This window comes from Molossus molossus, unplaced genomic scaffold, assembly GCF_014108415.1.
Source record: "Molossus molossus isolate mMolMol1 unplaced genomic scaffold, mMolMol1.p scaffold_m16_p_8, whole genome shotgun sequence".
Taxonomy (NCBI): Eukaryota; Metazoa; Chordata; class Mammalia; order Chiroptera; family Molossidae; genus Molossus; species Molossus molossus.
The window spans coordinates 87291428-87314406 of NW_023425402.1; the positions used below are offsets into that span (position 1 = coordinate 87291428).

Sequence of the window (22979 nt, forward strand, 5' to 3'; positions counted from 1 at the left end):
GCGGGACTGCTAATGGACAGGGCAGTTCTTTTTGGGTGATGGAAAGGTCTTAAAACCATAATGCTATTCCTGTACATATATTAAACTCTATAAATATACCATAGCTAATTAAAAACTATACACTTTAAATGGGTTAATTGTACAGTGTATTAATTATATATCAATAAAGCTGGGGTGTTTTACCTTAAAAATACTTTAATTGAGATAAACAAGAGAAATGACTCATCATAGAGGCGCCAGCATTCAAAATGAAGTTCAATTCCTTTGTGACTTCTGACCTGAGCAAGAACTATAAAAGGCATTTCAGTGCACCTTCCCACATTCAAAGGAAAATTATGTCTTCTCCTCTTTCCAAAGAGCTGAGACAGAAGTACAATGTTCAATCCATGCCCATCCAAAAGGATGATGAAGTTCAGGTTGTTTGAGGACATTACAAAGGGCAGCAAATTGACAAAGTAGTCCAGGTTTACAGGAAGAAATATGTCATCTATATTGAACAAGTGCAATGGTTGAAAGTTAATGGTACAACTGTTTATGTGGGCATTCACCCCAACATGGTGATTATCACTAGACTAAAGCTGGGCAAAAACCGCAAAAAGATCCTTGAACGTAAAGCCAAATCTCGCGTAAAGGAAAGGAGGAGGGCAAATACAAGGAAGAAACAATTGAGAAGATGCAGGAATAAAGTAATCGTATATACAACTTTTATTAAAAACATAAAATGAAAGAAAAAGAGAGAGAAGTGACTCAAGATGTATTTTGAATATTGACTATTATACAGTTCCTTGTCTTCATGGAGTTTTTGAGAGTTTAGTTGATTTATATATATATATAAATTAAAAATTTATCTTTTCCCAAAATATTCTCCAACTGCAAGTTTTTAAATTCAAAAGTCCCACTCTGCATATTCTCTTATCCTTTGTATTTTCTTCTTCCAACTACAGCAGTCATTCATACTACATTTGTTCTGACTGTATGGAGATCGCCTGTACCTTTAACCCTTTACTTCCCATCAGCCCCACCAAGACCTCTTCTGCTCCTACCAGCTTAGATTTCACATCAACCATTTGGAATCTACCTTAAAATATTCTCAACTTATTTACATTGTGACATTCCTAATGATTACGACTGTCTTCATGCCCAGAGAATATGGCCTAAGTCAACAGAGGCAACTGGAACATACTGGAATCATTACAGATTCCTGGTCTCTAATCCCAACCGAACCTTCAACTCTGCTCCTGACCTTATATTTCTATATTTTATTGAATTTATTGGGGTGATATTGGTTAATAAAATTGTATAGGTTTCAAGTGTAGAATTCTATAATACATAATCTGTGTATTGTATTGTGTGTTCACCACCCCAAGTCAAGTCTCCTCTATCATCATTTATCCTCCCTTTATCTTCTTCTATTTCTCCCCACCCCCATTTCCCTCTAATAATACTATCTAAAGCAATCTATATATTCAATGCAATTCCTATCAAGATACCAATGGCATATTTCAGAGAACTGGAACAAATATTCCAAAAATTTATATGAAACCACAAAGACCCAGAATAGTCACAGCAATCTTGAGAAAAAAGAACAAAACTGGAAGAATCACACTACCTGATATCAAACTATACTACAAGGCCATTATAATCAAAACAGCATAAAAACAGACATATAGGTCAGTGGAACAGAACTGAAAGCCCAGAAATAAACCCATGCCTTTATGTTTTAATATTTGACAAAGGAGGCAAGAACATACAAGGGGATAAAGACAGTCTATTCAAGAAATGGTGTTGGGCCCTGGCCGGTTTGGCTCAGCGGTTAGAGCATCGGCCTGCGGTCCGGAGAGACCCGGGTTCGGTTCCCGCTAAGGGCATGTACCTCTGTTGCAGTTTGTCCCTGGCCCTGGTTGGTTGTGCGGGTGGCGACCACTTGATGTGTCCCTTTCACATCGATGTTTCTCTCTCTCTTCCTCTCTATCTCTCCCACTCTACCTGAACAAAAAATAGAAAAATGTCCTCTGGTGAGGATGATAAGAAATGGTGTTGGAAAAATTAGACAAATACCTTCAAAAAATGAAATTAGACCATCTTCTTACACCATATACAAGAATAAACTCAAAATGGATTAAAAACTTAAATGTAAACACCAATCAGAAAGAATATATGTACCCTCATGTTCGTAGCAGCACTATTTACAATAGCTAAGATCTGGAAACAGCCCAAGTGTCCATCAGTAGATGAATGGATAAAAAAGTTGTGGTACATATACACAATGGAGTACTATGCAGCTGTAAGAAAGAAAGATCTCTTATCCTTTGAGACGATATGGAGGAACCTGAAAAGCATTATCCTAAGCGAAACAAGCCAAGCAGAGAAAGACAAATATCACATGATCTCACTTATTTGTGGAATATAATGAACATAACAGCCTGAGGTATTGGGTAGACCCAGAGACTTGGGGGGTGGTAAGGGGTGGGGAGAGATAAACTACACAACTTATATGCATGTACGCATAACTGATGGACATGGAGAACAAAGCCGGGTATGGAGTGGAGGGGGGATGGGGAGGAGGGTTTCAATGGGGAAAAAAAGGAGAAACATCTGTAGCAAAAATAAATTAATAAAAATTAAAAAAAAAACTTAAATGTAAGACTCAAAGCCATAAAAACTCTAGGAGAAAATATAGGAAGTAAAATCTCAGACATTTCTTATGGTAATATTTTTTTCTAATATATCTTCTCAGGCAAGGGAAACAAAAGAAAATATTTTAAAAATGGGACTATAGCAAACTAAAACATTTTTGCACAGCAAAGGAAACCATCAATGAAATGAAAAGACAATCCACTGAATGGGAGAACATACTGGCCAATTATACATCTGATAAGAAGTTAATATCCAAAATGTATAAAGAACTTATAAAACTCAACACCAAAAAACAAACAAACAAACAATCCAATTAAAAAATAGGCAAAGGACCTGAATATACACTTCTCAAAGAGGTCATACAGATGGCCAATAGATATCTAAAAATATGCTTAACATCACTGATCACAATAAGATATCACCTCACACCTATCAGAATAGCTATCACCAATAAATCAAATACAAGTGTTGGTGAGGATGTGGAGAAAAGAAAACCCTGGTATACTGTTGGTGGGAATGTAGATTGGTGCAGCCACTGTGGAAAGCAGTATGGAGTTACCTCAAAAAATTAAAAATGGAATTACCTTATGACCCAGCAATCCCACATCTGGGAATATATCTGAAGAAACCTGAAGCACTAATTTGAAAGAACATATGCACCACTATGTTCATTATAGCTTTATTTACTATAGGCAAGATTTGGAAGCAGCCCAAATACCCATTAGTAGATAAGAGGATAAGAAGCTGTGGTGCATTTACATCATGGAATACTACTCAGCCATAAAAAAGAGAAGGAAATCTTACCTTTTGCAATAGCATGGATGGACCTGGAAAGTATTATGCTAAGTGAAATAAGCCAGTCAGAGAAAGACAAGTACCATGTGATTTCACTTATATGCGGAATCTAATGAACAAAATAAACTAACAAACAAAATAGAAACAGATAACAGACTGATAGCTGTCAGAGGGGAGGAAGTTGGAGAGCTGGATAAAAAAGGTAAAGGGATTAAGAAAAAGAAACAAAGCTGGGTTAAAACTTGTTTAAAGTCTCTTTGTTAGAGGGAAAGACAATGCAGAGAGACAGTGGTCTTAACCAATTAAGTTAAATATTTCAGTTTTGAAATTTTACAAGAACTTATGAATGAATGTGTGAATGAACTAATAAGGCCTGTCCTAAAACCTAGAAAGAAACCCATGGAAGTTAGGGGTCCTAAAGCTTAATCTTATCAACTTCATGGTAAATTTGCCTGTTTCTCTTTCTTGTATTTGTATAAATTGTTCAAGAAATATTTTTAAGTCTATTATGTGCCTGGCATCATGCATGGAATATTAGGTGGCATCAAGATGATTTTATAGTTTGGGTGAGTTCAGATCACTTTAAACCCACTTTAAAATTTTATTTGTTGGTATCTTCAACACTCTTTAAACATTCATCATGGTGAAATTGAAAGCATCACCCCACTCTTAAGGCAATAAATATTATGGAATGAATTTATATAGAAAAAATGTCTTGTAATTCTTTTAAATGAAGTGGTCATCACACAATAGAAAGAATTTGGATTGATGGGCAAATAAATAAACACATAAGTAAATAAACACTACAAAAATAATCTTGTCTGAGCTCCTTACTATATATATTTCAGGAAACTGAGGTCCTCAGAAATTAAGTTACTTGCTCAAGCATTCATAACTACTAGAGAATGATCAACTTTTGACTGCAGCAAAGAGAAATCATTCATTTAGAATCCATTTTTTAAAATATGTTTTTACTGATTTTAGAGAAAGAGGAAGGGAGAGGGAAAGAGAGAGAAATATTTATCAACTGCCTTCTGCTCGCCCCCTAGGGGATTGAGCCTGAAAGAAACCCGGGCATGGGCCCTAACAAAGAATCAAACTGGGGACCTCTCAGTGCATGTGATGACATTCAGCCAACTGAGCCACACTGGCCAGGGCTTTACTATGCATTTTTAAGTGTCTGCAATGTGGTTTGTTAAAACTGAACACTAGCAAAACCAATGACATTGACTGTATAGAATATCAGTGTTTGGAAGGCAGCTATTATAGGAGCCAATGTTGTGCTTAATGAAGAATTTGGTAATAATTATTATGAGCCAAACAATATTTTTTAGGAAAATACTTAAGATTAGTATATAGTTTCTGCCACATTCTTTTATTGCCTGTCTATTGGACCACAGATTTCGTAGATTATCCCATAATATCCATTAGCAGTTCTGAAAATAATCACACTGAGAAGAGGCCACTTGGTACTGATAATTTTTTATGTAATTTGACCAAAGGTCATTTAGGAAACATTTGACTCTTAATTTTTACTTCTCCCAGGAAAATATTTAATGTGATTAGTTGTTTTCTTCTTCTTCTTTTTTTAACATGGTGACTTGTGATTATAAGATACAATTTAAGTAAGCAAGAGTTACTTTTGACTCTGGTTGAAATATACATAATCACATTGATATGACCAGAAGGTTTTAAGGCCACATTTGCATTTAGATAAATAGAATAGGCACTAGTCCTTTTCCAGCAGAACACTGAGCAACAATTAGTTTTAATGATTTCCCATCACCACTGTGATAGATTATATTTTTCTAAAATGTCCACACCAATATATCTCATCTAACATGTTTTTCTTACTATGTTATGCTGACACTCCTCCATTGAAAGATGAGGGTCACCCTGGCCAGTTTGGCTCAGCGGTTAGAGTGTCAGCCTGTGGACCGGAGAGTCCTAGGTTCGGTTCCCACTAAGGGCACATACCTCGGTTGCAGTTTGGCCCCAGCCCCTGTTGGGGTCGTGTGGGTGGCAACTAGGCGATGTGTCTCTCTCACATCCATGTTTCTCTCTCTCTCTTCCCCTCTCTCTCCCTCCTGCTCTATCTGAACATAAATGCAAATATGTCCTTAGGTGAAGATAAAAAAAAGAAAGATGAGGATGGCAACTAGGCGATGTGTCTCTCTCACATCCATGTTTCTCTCTCTCTCTTCCCCTCTCTCTCCCTCCTGCTCTATCTGAACATAAATGCAAATATGTCCTTAGGTGAAGATAAAAAAAAGAAAGATGAGGATGTAGCCTGGTCAGTGGGCTCAGTAGTTGAGCAATGACCCATGCACCAAGAGGTCGCTGGTTCAATTCCCAGTCAGGGCACTTGCGCAGGTTGTGGGCCGGATCCCCAGTGGGGAACATGCAGGAGGTGGCCAATCGATGTTCTCTCTCATCAGTGTTTCTATCTCTCCCTCTCCCTTTCTCTGTCTCTAAAAATAAATAAAGAAAAAAATTTAAAAAAAAAAAAGAAGAAGAAAGATGAGGGTCTATGTTTTCCTCCTTAGAACTGGGTGGGCCTGTGTAGACCTGTGACTCCAGTGGAAGCAACATGATGTGTCTTCTACGACTGAGCCAAAAAAGATGATAGAGCTTCCTCTTGATCCATTTGGGATGTTCACCCTCAGAACCAGCCATCGTATTGTAAAGAAGTTGACAGATTAACCAGAAAACAAAGAAAATTAGAAAGTCAATACGATGCCATGGGTATTAATGACTGTTAAGACATGTCCAGTATTAAAGGTAGGTCAGGCCTGGGGCTGGTTTGGCTCAGCGGTTAGAGCATCGGCCTGTGGACTGGAGAGTTCCAGGTTCGGTTCCCGCTAAGGGCATGTACCTTGGTTGCAGTTTGTCCTCGGCCCTGGTTGAGGTCATGTGGGTGGCGACCACTCGATGTGTCTCTCTCACATCGATGTTTCTCTCTCTTCCTCCCTCCCTCCCACTCTATCTAAAGATAAATGTGAAAATGTCCTTGGGTGAGGATTAAGAAAAAAAAAAAGGTAGGTCAGGCATCCAGTGACTTTCATATTACAGCAATTTAGGTTGGCAAAAACCGTAATGTGGGCTAAATCCTTCACTATATATTTGTGCTTAATTTATGCCAATGAGATATGTGGTGTACAAGGAGGAGGAAGAAGGTGAGAATTTGGGAGAAACAAATGGAAAGGGAGACATGAGGAGTTTGTATGAAGGTAAAGGGGAGAACTTCCCAAAAGGCTTGCAGACTTTACATGTGTTTTGTTTGTTTGTTTGTTTACAATGTTACTTCTCTATCAAGCAAAAGAGAGTACTTTTCTGGAAAATAGTAAAATATGAACCCTTCATGCATTTGTATTTGTTAAAGATTACACACTATATCAAGAGATAGGTGTTCTAATATACTCACATGCTGGTCAAATTTCAAGTAGAATAATTTTATTCTCCCTGCCTACATCCTCTGCAGTTTAACTGAGAGAAGTCAGACTTCACTTAATTTCCTTAGAAGCTAATAAAACATGTCTGGAGTTGTTCACACTATGTGGTACACTATAATTCTTAGATTTTTAAATGTCCACAAACTCGCCCTGGCCAGTTTGGCTCATCGGTTAGAGTGTCTGCCTGTGGTCCAGAGAGACCCGGGTTCAGTTCCCGCTAAGGGCACGTACCTTGGTTGCAGTTTGTCCCCGGCCCTGGTTGGGTTGTGCAGGTGGCAGCCACTCATTGTGTCCCTTCCACGTCGATGTTTCTCTCTCTCTCTCTCCCCCCTCCCACTCTAGCTAAACAAAAAATGGAAAAGTATCCTCGGGTGAGGATTAAAAATAAATAAATAAATAATAAATGTCCACAAACTCTTTATATTCCTCAAAAGATACTCTTTATATTTAGGTTGTTAACATTTTTCACACCAATAACATTTTGGGTTTTTATTATGTTAATAATATATATTTATGTGTTAGGGAATATACTTTAACACGATTATTTTTATATAGCAAGATGCTGTCTTTCCTAACATGATAGAAAGCAACTTTCAACTTTTCTTGTGTTTTATTTGGTCCTCTTTGGAATGCTTTTTAGGCTTACCATAGAAATATAAGAAAACATCAACTTATGCTTGCGTCTTTACTTCACCTCTCAGTTGTCAGTGTTTCTGAATTCTCCTTTATATTAAGGCAAGACTTAACTTGGCTGCTGGAAAATCCTGGCTTCACAGGAGGGTAGAAAACTGGCCCTAATCCAGTTAACTTTCATGATAACACTCTTTCAGCTTCATTTTGGTGGTTTAATCTGATAACCAGAAAGCAAGGAACTACTTAAAAACATGTCAGCCTACTATCTAGTTTGGTTCACATGTCTAAAGTGTAAAATTCTATCACCCATTGCTGGGATAAATGTCACATCTTGCAAAGACTAATCTTGCTCAACGGATGCACTTTTAAAATGTAAATCTACTTGAAAACCAATCTGATAACAAAGACATGCCTGCAGAGGGATGATTCAGTTGTATCAATGTGCTTGTCGCTCAGACCTCAACCCTCCCCCCAAATAATGTGATGGGGCTGGGTGGGTGTTAAAAACATGCAAAGTCTTGATAATACAAAAACATTAGCCACAAGATGAAAAGAAGAAACTTTTTTTTTTAAACATCCAGGCAAAAGGCAGTCTATGTTTTTTGGACTTTATTATATGAGTGCAAAGAGATAAACTGTCAGTTTGCCTGAAAAATTAGTAAAACTTAAGAAAGGTTTAATTTACTTTGGCCTTTATCATTATTTTAAAGTTAAGTTTATACATATTATCCTGACTCATTCTCAAATGGTATGATTGAAATTGGGAGTGTAACTTCCTTGCTTCAAACATTGTAGTCAATTTTGTATACTAGTAAGGAGGAAGGACTTTCTCAGAGCTATACTTGCAGAAAATATATTCTACCTCGCCAACATTTCCCAGTTTCTTCTATTTTCTTGCTTCAGAATCTGTATTTAGTTATTTGTGAAGATACTGTAATATAATTTTACCTGTAGAAATTATTGGCCAAGTCCAATAGCCTATAACTGAAAGTTATTTTCTATACATTCTTTTAATACTTGAATATGACACTTTAATTTAACCATGTCCAATTTTACTTAAGAAACTGTTCCTCTGAAAGCTAATTAAACAATTAACATATTTAAAAGTTTGCAATGTCCAGCCCCCCAAAGCCACATTTTCCTAATTAATTCAACCCGCCCCTGCCTACCTCAGAAACCAGATCCACATCATAGTCAATAGTCAAACAAGAGTATTATTATTTGATATATTGTTCAGAGTACTCCACTATTCCCAAGGACTTAAATTTAAAAAAAAATTTTTTAATTATACTACATTATGCTCTCTATCCTTACTTTGTAGATGTACAATTAATTACTCTTCATCTGACTTTTCTTACATCTGCTTGATTTTGACTTGATTTTACTATGATACTAGGTAACAGAAAGAGAAGTTCTCTTCCTTCCTTCCTTCCTCCATTCCTTCCTTCCTACTTTCTTTTTCTTCCTTCCTTCTTTCTTGTTACTTAGTCTAGTTAAGAAGTTTGGAATTTAACTAAAGGGCTTGTTTTGTTTTGCTTTTTAATATTTTCTGTTTGGTTGGTGATTGTATACTGGTGCTTATTTGTTTAGTCTAGTTAAAAATTTGATTGTATACACCTGTGAAAGTGTTCATATATTGTTTTATTATTTGTTCATAGAATAACATTTCACCTCTTACATTTTTAAGAATTTTGTTTTAAAAATTCACATATAAACTAATAAAGAGCTTTCCATTCCCATATCCATTTAAAATGCAAACAAAAAATATAAAATAAATTAGCTGCAATGGCTTCTAAATCCATTTTAGAGAAGTGAGCAAATAATACTGAAATTTTATATTTGAAAGTTTTAGATAAAGCTTAAACAGGACAACATCTGATTTTCTCTTTGAAGTCCTAGATTTTTTCTAGTGCCTCAGAGAATCCTCAAATGCTAGCAGTATTTCAAATTTTTCTATTATTGACTGAATAGAACTCAATGTATAATTTTTTTTTAGGGAGAGTGAGGCCTTTGGATTTTAAACCGGGTTTCCTAAAACCCAAATGCCCAAACCTAAAGGTATGAGTGCCTAGTAGTTGGAATCTTGGTCACCAGGAATATCAGTGAGCTTCAGTATTTTGGGAAAAGGGCAAACACATTCACTCATATATTTTTCATTGTGAACACCTACTACATGACAAGCCTTTCTTCAAAAGATGGAGATACAAACTGAAAAATTACAAATAATATAACACTGTGAGGAGGTTGCAGTCTAGAGAAAACAATATTGTCACTGACTATGAACTGTTACCTACCTGGAGGATTCCTTTCCTCCCCTTTCTCTTGACTGCCCTCATTGCATTCCCACTGCCCACTTCCTCCTCCATTCCCTCAGCCCGTTTTCCATCACTGGCTCAGCTCCTATTCCTCCTTCAGGTTTCGACTTAAACCTCACTTTCGGAAAGACATTCTCCAACGCCACAAACTTGGTTAGGTACACCAGCTATAAACTCACAACTTTTATTGCATCTATCTTTAGAAATTAAAAGCAGAAAACATCTTAATTTTTTTCTTTTTGCTATGATATCCCTAATACCTTGCACATTTACAGGCCCATGAAAAGTGCTCAATAAATACTTTTGAATTAACAAATCAATAGATGCAGTTCAATATTCATAAAGAACAAAGTACATTTATTTTAAAATAGGCTGATTATAATAGAAAATAATTTTTTAAAGCAGAAACTCTTGGATGAGATTCAGAAACCTTTGTAGATTCCCATTGATAATACCCATCCCTGGCATAAAATTTTGATTCAGATAAATATGTAACAATTAAATTAAATGTTACTGATTATGGGAAACTAAAGTCACAAATGTTGAAGCTAATTTAATATCATGTATTTACAATATGTTTTATTTGGGGGGAAGCTCTTCTCCCACTTAGTCTCACACATAAGGGACCACAAAAGCCAGCAGCCTCTACGCATTAAGCGTATGTTTTACAATAAAAAGTGATGGGCTAAAACGTCCAAAAAGAAACATTGGAAGCTGTTCTACCAAATTCTAAACATGTGTTTCCCTTAAAACCTTTTAAACTTAAATTAGATGAAGTAAGCCTTTATGGATGCTTTTCATAGTTAGCGTCTTCAGAATTTTTATGAACTTAAACAACATTAAAGTCTAATCATGCTTTGGAGTATACACAAAAAGACATAAAATGCAACAGAACATTTAAAGACATTCTGAAACACTGCCACTCCATATGCCAGAGGGCACATTGCAGTATAATAGTGAATTGTTGGAGCATGGTTTCCCTGTAAGGTTTTTTATACTGTACTAATAATGATATTTAAACAGACAATCTGTTCAAGACTTCTGCAGGCTCAATTATTACACTCTAGTCTAATGTAAGCATAACACATTTATTTCTGTGAACAGCAAGTATTTTTCTGTAGAAAGGAGGTGTTTGTAAGCATTGCCACATGGTTCTTGATGTCTGAGCACAGTAAGGCAGTCATTTTTTTTTTTTATTAGAAAACAAAGGCAATTCACAGGCTAGAGAGAAGTAGTGTTGAGTTTTGTTATTTAAAAATGTTTTAGGATTAAATGGCAGACCGATTTTTAATTTTTGAGGAGACACCATGTTGTTTTCCATAGTGGCCGCATTCCCACCAGCAGTGTACTAGAGTCCCCTTTTCTCCACACTCTCGCCAGCACTTGTTGATGATTTGTTGATGGCAGCCACTCTGGCAGGTGTGAGGTGATACAAGTTGTTATAATTTGCATCTCTCTGATGATTAGTGACGTTGAACATTTTTTCATATGTCTCTTGGTCATTTGTATGTCCTGTTTGGAGAGGTGTCTATTTAGCTCCTCTGCCCATTTTTTAATTGGGTTCTTTGCCTTCCTTTTGTTGAGTTGTATGAACACGCTACATATTTTGGAAATTAGCCCCTTATCTGATGTATCATTGGCAATTTTTCTCTCCCATATAGTGAGTTGCCTTCCCATCTTGATGGTTGTTTCTTTTGCTGTGCAGAAGCTTTTTAGTTTGATGTAGTCCCATGTGTTCATTTTTACCTTTGTTTCTATTGCTTTAGGCATTGTATCAGTGAAAATTCTGCTGCATGTGATGTCTGAAATTTTGTTTCCTGCATTTTCTTCTATGATTTTTATGGATTCGTGAGTCACATTTAAGTCTTTTATTCATTTCGAGTTTATTCTTGTGTATGATGTAAGTTGGTGGTCTAGCTTAATTTTTTTTTTTTTTTTTTGCATGTAGCTGTCCAATTTTCCCAACACCATTTATTGAAGAGGCTGTCTTTGCTCCACTGTATGCTCTTGCCGCCTTTGTCAAATATTAATTGAGCATAATGACTGCCATTTGATCCAGTGATCCCACTTCTAGGAATAGATCCTAAGAAACCTGAAACACAAATCAGAAAGAATATGTGTACCCCAATGTTCATATCAGCACTATTTACAATCGCTAAGATCTGGAAACAGCCCAAGTGTTCATCAATAGATGAGTGGATAAAAAAAGCTGTGGTACATATACACAATGGAATACTATGCAGCTGTAAGAAAGAAAGATCTATTGTCCTTTGAGATGACATGAAGGGAACTGGAGAGTATTATCCTAAGTGAAACAAGCCAATCAGAGAAAGACAAATATCATATGATCTCACTTATTTGTGGAATATAATGAACAAAACAAGCTGAGGAGCAAAATAGACCTGGAGACATGGAAGTGGAGTGCAGACTGACAAACCTCAGAGAGGTGGATATGGGGGGAGGGAAGAGATAAACCACAGAACTTATACGCATGTATGCATAGACAAGGACATAGACAATAAGGGAGGAGGGTGTCAATGGGGGAAAAAAGAAGAAACATCTGTAACAAAAATAAATAAACATTACTAAAAAAATAAAAATGTTTTAGGGATATTTACATTGCTTTAAACTGAAGACACAGAAGATACATGATATGGCATAAAAGTAATTTCTTTTCTACATAATAAAACTCTGTCTTAGAGTTGAAAGTATGCCTTACCACACACACAAACACATATACACATATGTATACATGCACACAGAGTCCCTCAACAAAGGGTAGACATTTTCTAGTTGAGGCATTTAAAAATTTTTTGACCAATCACTTGCTGACCACTGAGTTAATGATTAGGGATTTTATTGGCCACACACAACAAAATATACAGACTCCATGGAATGAGTTTGGAAAGTCACTAAATACACAAACGGCAGTAGAAACCTTGAGTTTCAGGATTTCCACAGTTGCTCCATTATATTATTTGAAATGTCCAATTTTCAACATAAAAATTACAAGACACAAAAAAATTAGGAATGTATGGCTCATATACAGGATAAAAATAGTCAATAAAAACTTTCCCTAAGGAAACACAGACATTGAATTGTCTAGACAAACGTTAAATATTATGAATATGTTTAAAGAACTAAAGGAAACCATGTTAAAGAATGAAGGGGAAGTATGAGGATAATGTGTCATCAAATAAAGAATATCAATAAAAAAGTAGAAATTATAAAAAATGAACCAGGTAGAATTTCTGGAGTTGGAAGTACAATAGCTGAAATGAAAATTTCACTAGAAGGGCTCAATATCAAATTTGAACTAACATAATAAATGAACAGTGGGCTTGAAAATAAATCAATTGAAATTATCCAGCCTAAAGAACAGAGAGGAAAAAAGAGTGAAGAAAAATAAACAGAGACTTAGAGACCTGTAGGAAAACATCAATTGTACCAAGATAAATAGAAGTTCCAGAAGAAAAGGAAATAGAGAAAGGAGAAGGGATATTTAAAGAAGTAATTGTTCAAAACTTTCCAAATCTGATAAAAAAAAAAAACCATTTGCACATTAAAGAAGCTCAAGTAGGATAAACTCAAAGAAATCAAGACCTAGATAAATCATTATCAAACTATCAAAAGACAAAGATAAAAAAGAATCTTGAAAGCACAGAGAAAAGTGACATTTACAAGGGATGCTCAGTAACCACATCTGACTTCTAATCAGAATCCATGAAGTACACAGGCAGTGTAATAACATGTTCAAGGTGAGGAAAGAGCAAGACTTTCAACCAATAATTCTATACCCAACAAAACTTTTCTTCAAAAATAAAGTAGAAATTAAGACATTATAAAATGAACAAAATATAAAAAATACTAAAGGTAGGCCTTCAAACTGAAATGAAAGAACACTGGACAGTAATTCTAATCCAGAAGAAGCAATAAAAGCACCAGTAAAGGAAAATATATAAGTGAATATAAAAGATAGCATATGTGCATTTTTTGTAACTCTTTTCTTCTTCTATTTGATTTAAAATACAGCTGTATATACAACAATCACATGACTGTATCGAGGGATTTATAATATATAAAGATGTAATCTCTAAAACAATAATAGTACAATGGAGGTGGAGAGAACAGAGCTATATTGAAGCAAAGTTTTTGTATACTATTGAAATTAAATCACTCTTAATCCAAAAATAATTTAAAGTTACACGTTAATGATAATCCCCAAGGAAAGCACTAAGAAATTTACACACACATACACACACATGGTAGGGGAAAAGTAGGTTTATAGTTCATATGGAAAATAATACAATAATTAATAAATAATACAATAATTAACTCTGTGTTTCATGTACTCACAATTGTAAACCTACTTTTGCCCCACCCTGTATATACACACAAGGGAATTAAAATGTTACATGAGAATATAGCAATTTAACATAGAAACAGGTAATCATTATTAAATTTTATTCAACTTTTTTGCTTAATGTAGTGATATTGAACTACTACTCCTATTAGTTAAGATGACCACATAATTTATCATCAAAATAGTTTTGAGAGTGACAGAAAACATTACTCATAATTATGTCAAGACAAGTGGTATGTATTGGAACTCTCTCTGTCTAACCAGAACATAAGATTACTCTACTTTTAAGAGAAATGTTTAAATATTTTGAATAATAAATTTAGTTTGTATTGTATCAGTCATTGTTTGGTATTCATATTTGACTACTAACTCCTAGCGCAAATTAGGCATTATGTTTTAATATTCTGATATAATCTGATTATGATAAATTACTTTTAATTATTCAAATATGGCCACTACCATCAAGTAAATATTGTGTTTGGGATTGTATTGGCTCTATACATCAATTTGAGGAGAACTGTTTTATAATTTTCATTCTACAGGTTTTCCATGCATATCATTAAACTTACCCCTAAGAGTTTCATACTTTTCATGCTATTGTAATCTGTATGTTTTCAACTTGTTTATTGCTAATGTAAAAATATAGAGTTTTTTTATATTGACCTTGTATTCTGCAACTTTGATAAATCCCTTTATTAGTTCTAGTAGTTTTTACAGATTTCATTCTACCCTGTCAGATAAGTCTAAAATTTAAAAGTACTAATGTTTACTACTGGTGAGAATGCATAAAAGTTGTATTTGAAAATATGAATTATTAACACTTTTTGGGGAAGCATTTTGATAGCATCTATTAAATTTTCAATTAAAATGTACATATAGCCCTGGCCGGTTTGGCTCAGCGGTTAGAGCGTCCGCCTGCGGTCCGGAGAGACCCGGGTTCGGTTCCTGCTAAGGGCATGTACCTCGGTTGCAGTTTGTCCCCGGCCCTGGTTGGTCATGCAGGTGGCAGCCACTCGATGTGTCCCTTTCACATCGATGTTTCCCTCTCTCTCTCTTCCTCTCTCTCCCTCCCACTCTGTCTGTACAAAAAATGGAAAAATGTCCTCGGATGAGGATTAAAAAAAAAAAATGTACATATAATTTTAGCTCTGCAATCTCACTACTAGGGATCTATTTCATAGCCAGTATAAGGATGTATGTACAATAATGTTGATCGCAGCTCTCATGTGTAATGGCATGAAATGAAATGGATATAACAATAGGTGAGTGTTCAATTGGTGGTATGTCCACCCTTTGTTTAAACTAGTTTGAATGGGTTGCTCAGACTAATAGGAAAAAAGTATCCAGCAAAGGAAGATATAGTACATCATTATATTTCATTTCCAGATCTCATAATATATTTGCTGAAAACTAAAAAAATTTAAAGATCTGTTACTGTCCAGTGGAAACCCCTTACCTCTTTCTGAAGCTTTCTTTGTTCTAAAGCTGTGAGACATGGTTTCCACAGTGTGCAAGTAAGTGTTTGCCCTTTTGAATTTTCATAATGGACATGCAACTATGGTTACTCAATTTTTTATTCAATTGCCAGAAATCTTTCATAATGTATTTAATAGGATTTACTCAAATACAGCAATGTATTTATTTAACCTATTACTACTTTTTTAAACTCTGGTATCTCTCTCTCCTCCATTATTACTTTCTTAAAAACAACAAACAAAAAACAAAGAAAATTTTATTGTAGCAGGTGATGAGATGACCATGATTTCCACATGTCTCCTTGTATCACATTCTTTCATGCATGTTTTTAGTGTTGGGTACAATCTGAAATTATTCATTATATCACTGGGTATCATTTTAAATGTCGATTTTTTTTTCACTCTGTAGACTTTATTTCCTTTGAGGAAACACACACATACTTTACTAATAAAAGTAAAAGTAAAGAAGTGTTATGGTCAGACTGTCTGCAGGGCCCTCCACAGCATATTGTGGTTACCTTCCTAAGGCTTGTCATACGAGAAGACTGATTTATAGCAGATTCTTGGAACAACTACTATCTGGGAGACCTAGCAGAGAGAAAAACTACAAAGACACAAAGAAACTCAAAACATCAGTCACTTTTGCATAGTCATTAACTGCAGAAAAGATTGTGTATGCCCATATAAATAGGTGATTTGAAACATCTCATGAAGAGGGGAGTCAGAAGCAGTGGCAAATCCCTCAAAGGAGGGCTTAGAGAGGGACGCAGCACGAACTGTGAAAACAAGCTGGTTATTTCTTCTTCTATGTTTTAAAATTGTGTCATGATAATAAAACTCCTTTTTATTTTCCTTTTTATCTAATACATTCTTGCCTGAAATGTCCTTATTCTGCTCTTGTGTCCAGTTCTCAGAAATATTCTATTTCCTCTTCTTTTGTTATGAACTAAAGAATTTATATAAGAATAAATTGAAAATTAATGCTAAGTACATTCTTCAGAGAGAAATAATTTCTGCTTCTCAGACTACAAGGTGCTCTTATAAGTACTCAGATTCTTAGAACCATTCATTGAGGTGACCGTCAAGAACCCTTCAGTCCAATCACTGGAGATATTAGCTTGATTCTCGCTGTGAAGAAAATACACAAGAATAATTATTTGAGTGTTTTCATATATTTGATCAGTATATTCAGCTAATTTTAGTAAGTATGATGGTTTAAAATTAATATTTTCTTCAATATTTTGTAGGTTTTATTTCTAGCTGTTCAACCCTTCATCTATTCAGAAGGAAAGTCCCCAATAAGTATTTACTTGAAATCAATATATTTTATCTATGATGTAATAGTCATGAAAACAACTTAATTAGAAGTAGTGCTTATACTACTTAAGTAGGCAAGTAGAGGAAATCATCATTTGGTAAAGAGTGGCAAAAATAAATGAATGAATGAATGAATGAATGAATGATTCTATCTAACCTGTTGAGAATGGAATGTATTGCATTCACAGTTCATGCTGGGTCCTTCTCTAAGCCCTCATTTGAGGCATTTGTCACTGCAAATTTAAAGCATGGTCTCCCAGAAAATATCAAAATTAATGAAAAACCTTGTAAATTTGGTGATGCTGTAATCAACAAAGTAAGTAGGCATAAAGTCACCGTAACCTTCGAGGTGTCTTTTACTAATAAGTATATATAGAAAATATTTCACCAAGAAAACCCTAAGAAAGAACAATAATCTATATTATTGGCTTTGGGTTGTCAAAGCAAAGATTATCCAGGGTAAATAAGAGGTGGAGGATTACAGCATGCTTTTTAAAAAGCAACATTGGTGTATGTCTTTGAGTCAAACTTAGAACTCCCCTTCCCCACAAATAAATAAGCCAGGCTTTTAAATTACTTCCAAATTAAGCTCTTGATTTAGGCCTGGGGGTCCCTAGCCAATTTCAGAAGATCTGCTTTGTCCTCCTTGGGGCCACCAGAAAGCCCCTGAGCAGGGGAGTCTGGGAGAGTGCATGCTGATTTAACATCCTTGGCACATTTCTTGACAGTGTTATCCATGGCGACAGACACAGATGGATGTGTAGTCATAGACTAACTCTAAGGATCACCTGATCGAGATCACCTAATTCAGGGTGATGCTTTAATGTGTTTCTGCGTATGCAATCTACCATACAAAGACAATTTCAACTGCTTTCACTTTGCTTTCCCACAAAGGTACTTCCCTTCATGCATTTTCTCTTTTGTTTATGCAATAATTTCCTCTAGGCTGTCTGGGTTCTAAGTTTATTATGAATTTGATAACGTCTCTCAATTTTGTGTTTCTATATTACGCACCTTGTGTCTCTTACTATTGTTGTGGTTCTACACTTTGGATTTTAAAGCCTCAAAGATAATCACAGTAACTCAGTGTCAGTGGCTCTGTTTAAAATATTCCGTCAGCAGGAACTCGGCAGATAACTTGCACTTGAATATGCCAGGCTCTCATAAACCCTTAACTATCTTTATATTTAAGTGATGTGTTAAAAAACAATGACACTTATTCTTACTTAACTTCAGCCACATTTGTAGGAGGATAAGGAAACTTGTTCTCAACTCATCACTTGAATATTATTGTGGTTACTTGGTTGCTAAAAGTAGGGAGAATTAGTCTGAGATTTGGAAAGAGCAACTAAGTAATTTATTCCAAATTCTTACATACAAGGACTAGGCTGTGCCCACCTCCCAAGAAAAAGACAAACAAGCAAACAAAAATCAGTGAAACAAAAATACTGCTTAGCACAATAGAAAGAGTGCAGGATTTGAGCCACATATGGACACAAATCCCCAGGTAAGTGCATTTTTATTAAGCTATTCAGTATCATTACACTTTGGTTTCCTTATCTATGAAAAGGAGATGATACCTCCTTCAAGGCATTGTTGTGAGAAGTATGGCATAATGGGTGAACCCTGATACTTGGCACATAGCATGCACTCAATATATGGGTTCTATTAGTATTAGGAGAGCGTCTTTCTGCTCATGATATAGACAGTGATTAAAAACCAGACCATGGTATTTATGATGACTATGTAGAAAGACTCTGGGTTCTATGGCAATGTCATGGTCATAAGAATTAATACATAACACTTTCTTATCCTTTTTTGAGATGAAAAAGGAAGAACTGAGAGTGCGGAGGTCTAAACATCAGGGCAGTGATAGTTGAATTACCCAGCTAGGCCCGGTGGTTGAGGACAACCATCTCCTTCCTCTTCCTAACCCATAAACCCTAGGACCTGTGCCTCTCTGCATGAGCTTTGTCCATTCCTGAGACAGCTAGGATCTCCCACAACAGGTCCTGGTCGGCCTATTTACCAATGACTTTCACCAAATACCACTTGTGTCCTGTCTCCTCTCCATGCCTTCCTGCCCTTCCACTAAACAATAATAAGCACCTTTACTATGTACTATAATTATGTTTTATTTCTTTAAGCAAAATATTCTGACATCCCACATATAATTACATACAAACCCTAGTTCCACTACTAATCATGGCCGTGTGGTTGTTGTTGTTTTTCCTTGAGAGACTTTTACCCCTGCAAACCATGTGGCAAAGGAACAAGATAGAACAGGAGTCACAGGACACATGGGAACAAACAGCCAAGCAGCCAGACATAAAGGCAGACAGCGTCACAACAACTCCAGAGGCTGGCAGTTTCTGGTCTTCTAAAGTAGAGTGTTTTTTTTTTTAACTTGGCAAACCACAGCTACTTGTGTGGTTGGTGTGTAGCTAAAGGCCATGTCTCTCCTATCACATGATCTAACACAGAGCTGGAGTACTTCCAGTGAGCAGGTGCTAACGGACCCTGAAAACCAGCTTTTAAAAGAGACATTAGAGGGGCCCAAAAGACACCTCTTCCTCTTGTCCCAGAATGATGTGCTTTTGAAATCGAAAGAAACCTATTTCCCAGAAAAATGCTATCAAAGTTTCACAGAGACTCCAGTACATGAGCAGAGCACAATTTACCCACCATTTATCTTAAGTGAGCACCTACTGTGTGCCAGGTACAGTGTACCTCCCCAGGTTTGTCTGTTTAAAGCCTGCTTGTTCTTTACATCTCAGGGAATCATCACTCAGGAAGGCCTTTCCTTCCTTTCCCCGCCAGGTCAAATCCTCCTTTTATTCATGCTGGTAATACTGTGTCCTTCAGAGCCCTTACCATGCTAAATTTTACATTTATTTATGTTCTTCCTTGAATAACATCAGTCTCCACTATCAAGTTGTAAGTACCGTGAGAGTAGGGACTGTGCCTGACTTAGCTCATCACTGTACCCGCTGTGTGTAGCAGGCACTCAACATATATTTGTTAACAACTGCAGGTCTTTATGTTGCCTGCAATCGTACACACTCATAAGGTGATAGCTCAGCTGATCTGGCTTGGGGTCAGCTGAGATAAAGTAAGTCAATATTAATTGAGGAATAGTGGATAGAAATTACCCACACCAGTGGTGAACTGGTAAACCAGCTCTCCAAAAGGTAGCACTTTAACCCTTTATCAGCCAACACCTTCTCTGTAAGTGAGAATAAGAACCAGTAGAAAAGCTCAGAGGGCCCCAATATAGGGGGGCAGAAGTACTGGAAGGGGAATTGGAAATTTGCATAAACAGGTTATCTGCTTCACACTTATTATTGATTTATTTCCTCACACTCTAACCAGCGACTTCTCTTCAGATATATATTTTTTTTTTCCTCACCCAAGGACATTTATCTTCAGATAGAGTGGGAGGAAGAGAGAGAGAGAAACATCGATGTGAGAGAGACACACCAAGTGGCCACCACCCACACGACCCCAATCGGGGCCGGGAACAAACCGCAACCAAGGCACGTGCCCTTAGTGGGAACTGAACCTGGGACTCTCTGGTCCACGGGCTGATGCTCTAATCGCTGAGCCAAGCCAGCCAGGGCCTCTTCAGATTTCTGTAATGTCTACTATTTTCCTTTTCAGTCAATTTATGCTAACATTTATTGAGCAATCATATTTGTTGAGAAAATCTATAGGAGCTAGAGATTCAGATCTGAAACATGGTCAGTTTTAATCACTTGCAACTCTCACATAAACTATGACTAAAAATTAACATTGATTTTTGCTAAATAAAAGCACCAGAAACCAATTATCTAAATAATGATTGTTTTCTTAAAAGTCGTTGCCTTGGGAGGCTCTATACGTATCGTAATATTTCTAACACCAGAGTCTTTGCAGCCTTCAGTAACCTCCGTGTTAGCAAACCTTTGAGTCTGACATTGGCAGAGGATTGATTACTGGGCGCAGCCGATATCACATGGAGCCAAGTCTACCAGCCTGAGTGAGTGCTGACCTGGTGGATGCTTCCGGGAACACATGAGACCCAGCTCCCAGCCGTGGGCTCTGCGCCTCCTGGACACACTCCGAGGACTGAATGCCATACACTGATACATGGTGACGCCTCTGGCGCAGGTATGTCCTCAAAAAGTCTTTATTTGATTAACCATAAACTTAAAGATACGAAACAAGACCTCTGTAAAAGATCTTAAGGTGGAGAACATACTTTATGTAATAGGTAGGTACCAGGCTGAAGCAGTTAATGGAGGCAGATATGAAAACAGAGGCTTTGATGTCGATAGAAAGTCAAACTGGAAAATAGTCATCCTTCAGAAGCTCAAATCCACCCACACTGGAAATTGTCACTAACGTACTCTTGCCCAGGAATAACACATACTCCGACTAGTGAAGTTGTCTGGTTCTTTTGCTCTTATAACAGTAAGAGGTCAAGGGGCAGAGAGAGGACAGTTTACAGTTGTCATAAAGGCAGGTTGAAATTCCTTAGAACTTAACTGGGCAAACAATGCTGAACAAATTCAGACACTAAAACAGTAAGAAGGTATGTGGCCCAGATTTTAAATGATCTAGAGAATCAGTATCTTTCTGATATTCTAAATCTCCACCAGGAAGGCCTTTTGGCTCTGAAACATTTTGTATCCATTCTGAGGGGCTAGGCACTTCCCTGTTCACTTAGTTGCACTGCTTCGCTTGTGATAAAATCTTCTGCAAATATCTCAGTAACCAAATACAGTGTAGTTGCATCTACCCTGGGATAACTTACTTTTTGAGTCCTCTAAAGTATTGGTTGTCATTTTGCAAGAAAATATGGAGCTGTAGTCATTTCTCAAAAAGTGAATACTTGCTTTATGGGACGTGGTAAAACTGAATAGTGGCCTCCATTGATGTCAAGTCTTAATGCCCTGAACCTGTGAACATGCTTAGTTTACATGGAAAGAGGAGATTTCACAGATGTGAAGATTAAGGTGTAAAGATGTACAGATTAAGGTTAAAGACCTTGAGGAGCCTAGATTATCCCAAGTTAACTAGGCAGACCCATCCTAATTATATGAGTCCTTAAAAGCAGAGAACATTCCCCAGCTGAGGTCAGAGGGAGAGGAGAGTGAATATAGAAGAGTTACAGAGACGTGATTTAAGGTGTCAATCCACTACTGCCGGTGTTGAACTTGGAGGAGGAGACCAGTGCCCCAAGTTATGTGAGCAGCCCTAGAAGCTGGAAACAGATATTCTCCTAGAGTCTCTAGAAAGACATGCAGCCTTGCCAACATCTTAATTTCAACCTGGTGAAACCTGTGTCAGATGTCTGATCTATAGAACCAGAAGATATTACATTTGTCTTGTGTTAAGCCACTAAATTTCTTTAAATGTATTATAGAAGCAATAGAAAACTAATGTAGCTATTATCAAACACATGCCCCACTGCTTTGCTTACATGCCCTTTTTTGTACGCTCTTACCTTTACTTTCCATGCCAAATAATATTACATTCCTTAAAAGACATCTTATGTGGCAGTTAAACGCAATACATGTAGTGTCAACAGTGCATGTAATTAAATGGAATCAACCATAATACAAGCAGCTATCACAGGCTCATGCATGCTCAGGCAATGACAACTACCTTACAACTGTCACCTCACTGACAGTGACTATAGGATTGTAAAATGCACCCCAATTTCAGAAATATTAAAATGCAAACAAATAGAATCTATGAAATATGGGAGATAGGATTTGTGCTTTTTAGTTCTTCACAATCCACACTACTCCTTAACAGCAACTTCCTACGTTCACCGGCATTACTGGCCTGGCCTCTCGGGTCCCTGGTTTAACCTCTCAGTTTACTCTTTTATAGACAGGAAAAATGATATCCACTCCATAATAAAGGTGAAGGGCAAATCACATCATAGATATGGAGACCTGGGAATAATACAGATTCTCATATAGATGACCAAGGTACCCCGAGG

At 36.5% G+C, this 22979-nt stretch overlaps 1 pseudogene; it reads left to right on the forward strand.

The window, feature by feature from the left end:
* The first annotated feature begins 248 nt into the window (after positions 1 to 248).
* Positions 249 to 685, forward strand: LOC118621695 (annotated as a pseudogene).
* The last annotated feature ends 22294 nt before the right edge of the window (positions 686 to 22979 follow it).